The 2853-nt window shown below is 43.3% G+C and overlaps 1 pseudogene; it reads left to right on the top strand.

The window, feature by feature from the left end:
• The first annotated feature begins 207 nt into the window (after positions 1-207).
• LOC115071451 lies at positions 208-376 on the top strand (annotated as a pseudogene).
• The last annotated feature ends 2477 nt before the right edge of the window (positions 377-2853 follow it).

Below are 2853 nucleotides of genomic sequence, written 5' to 3'. Positions count from 1 at the left end.
GGAGTCTGACACCCTCTCCTGACTTCTGTGAGCATTGCACGACACAGGCGCACTTACATACATGCAGGCAATACACTCGTACACATAAAATAAAAATAATAGTAATTCAAAAGTGGCTAGAAAAGGATGGCATTTTAGAAATAAGACTGTGACAGTTACCCCACTTGACCATTATGAATTGCACATGGGTAATGAAATAGCAAACTGAACACTATACTTTCTGGGAGCATTTCTATAGTTCCTGACTAGAGAATATGTCCAGTACCGGAAACCATGAGGAGAAGGCATAGTGTTCCCTCCTGAGTGTGAAGCTGGCTCTGGGTGTAGCAATTGCTTTTGCCATTGATCGGTTTAGAAGGAAAACAGAGAGAGAGGGAGAGAGGGAGAGAGGGGGAGAGAAAGAGAGAGAGAGAGAGAGAGAGAGAGAGAGAGAGAGAGAGAGAAAGAGAGAGAGAACCTAGTCTGAGGGGCTTTCTTTCTATCAAAGTTGGTTTAAAAAATATCAGATTAGATTAAGACTGGAAAAAAAAAAGAAGGCCAGGTGTGGTGGTACACACCTTTCATTCCAGCACTCAGGAGGCAGAGGCAGGGAACATGTATGAGTTCAAGGTCAGCCTGTACTACACAGTGAGTTCCAGGCCAGCTGGGGCTACAGAAAGACCCTGTCTCAAAAAGACTGAAAACAAAAATCAGATTGTACCTCATAAATACGTAAAATTAACATCAACTTAAAAAACTTTAAAAAAGATATTATTCTCAAGTGGACCCAAATTAACGGCAACAACAAAAAACTCCTGTGTATAAATATTTGTAATTTAGGCTGCTCAGGATGCAAACACTCTAGGTGAAGATACTCTAAGACAATGACAAACAAGGCTTCCACTATGGAGGCCTAAGGTCAGAAATCCCTGGGAGATAAGGACAGGCTAAAGGCTCATCCAAGTGCTGCTGCCTATGACTGCCCATCAGAGGGTGTGAGGACCATGCTCAGGTCTATTAGGGTATCTCAGGGTGGCCCCATAGGGAGGAATCTGGCAGGCAGAGGCACATACCTGGTGAGCAGAATTCAGCCCTGGAGCACTGGAACCTACGGTGGTAATGCCAGTCTTGGGGTGTGGAGTGACCTGCTAGCAGTCTGGTCCCAGGGCAACTTGTCTGGGTCTCACCTCCCTTGGGGCTCTCTGACCCATTACCACATTTCTTTGATTTTAGGAGCCACTGAATACCCATTCAACATATTCTGCTTTGGCTTAAGGTAACTGTAGTTGGTTCCTGTTATTTATAGTTAGAAATACTGACAAGTACAATACATTTTCAAGTGAAGAATCCAAAAGAACTGAGCTGAGCTAGACCCTTGGCAATTCTTCTGAAAAGACCTAGAAATTTTAGTGCACGGTGATATGTGGTGAGTTGCTTTTCTGTTGCTGTTGTGAATTACCCTGACAGAAAGCAACTTAGAGGAGAAAAGGGTTTATTTTGACTTACAGTTTTAGAGGGGATCCAGTCCATCATGGTGGAAAAGCATGGCAGCAGGAGCCTGAGGCTGGCCTGGTAGTCAAGAAGCATAGAGATCACATTGCATCTGCATACAGGAAGGAGAGGGAGAAGGAGGAGGAGGGAGAGGAGATGAGAGTAGAAGGGAAGAGAGGGGAAAGGGAGAGGGAGAGGGTGAGGGAGAGAGAGTAGAGGGAGATTTCAATGGTAATGTTTTTCACCTCTACTAATTAACATGAAGCAAATTTTTATGCTTCTCCCTCAAATATAACTCATTTTTTAAATTTATTGATTTTGTGTGTGTATTTCATACAGAACATCCCCAGACAATCTTAGTCATCTATATACCCACATCCCAAATGGCACCCTCCCATAGCCTCCCCCCTCCCCCCAACTGGTGCCCATGTATTCTGTCATCCCTGTTACTATCCACTATGTTATCAGTGCCCTCAGCCATCACCTAGTGCTAGTCCATCTGCTGAGTCTAGTCAGCCTATCTAGAGTTCCTTGTTTTAGGAAAATCAGGTCTTCCTCATCTAGCAGTAATCAGTTGTCAACATTCCTTTAGATAAGATTGGGGTCTGCTGTTCATTTTCCCAGTTCTTTGCTGGGTTACTCTCTTGGAGTCTCTTGGGCCACCCTGGCCAACAACTCAAAGGAAGGTATCTACTGTCTGGCATTGTTTCTTGTTATACAGCCTTTATCTATACACATGGACTCTTGACTATTGATCCCTTTAATCTTTGGTTATACTTTCCTTTTGAGTGTTTAAGACCATAAAGTTGGCCCAGATAAACCAATTTATTTTTACTCTTAAGGTTGTTTGAGGATCTGTTCCTCAGAGGTCACATGGGCTTGGGAGGAGCCCCTGGCTCCATATATATGAAGATAAGTCAAAGGTCCTACTCAACAATGGCTGGCTTCACCTGGAAGCATGGAGGAAATGTTTCCTCTGTGTCGACTGGACACTGGTTCAAGTCCATCTGGTGGGGTCTCCATGGCCTCCTTGATCAAGAGGACAGGTGACTCACCACAGTTACAGGACATTTTGAGAGATGCTTATAGTCCCCTGGAACTTAGTTGACCTTGGAGGGCAAGGGGCAAAAATTGTCCTTTAAGTTCCTCTGACCAAATTAGTATAGGCCTCAAAGTATGGCTGTTAAACATCCAGGAAAGTTAGTTCTACCAGTCTGGTACTTTTAATTAACATGTACTATGTAGATAAAGCTTGGGCAAAGACCAAAGTTTCTCAGATAAACCTTACTCAGACATATATTATGTTCCTTAAGCTAGTTGTATATATAATTTGTCAGTAGGTTGTTGAATTAATATGGTTCCCTCTGGTTTTCTTAAAACTAC

Source organism: Nannospalax galili, unplaced genomic scaffold, assembly GCF_000622305.1.
Source record: "Nannospalax galili isolate Female #2095 unplaced genomic scaffold, S.galili_v1.0 scaffold336, whole genome shotgun sequence".
NCBI lineage: Eukaryota > Metazoa > Chordata > Mammalia > Rodentia > Spalacidae > Nannospalax > Nannospalax galili.
This window is presented reverse-complemented; position numbering and strand designations above follow the sequence as displayed.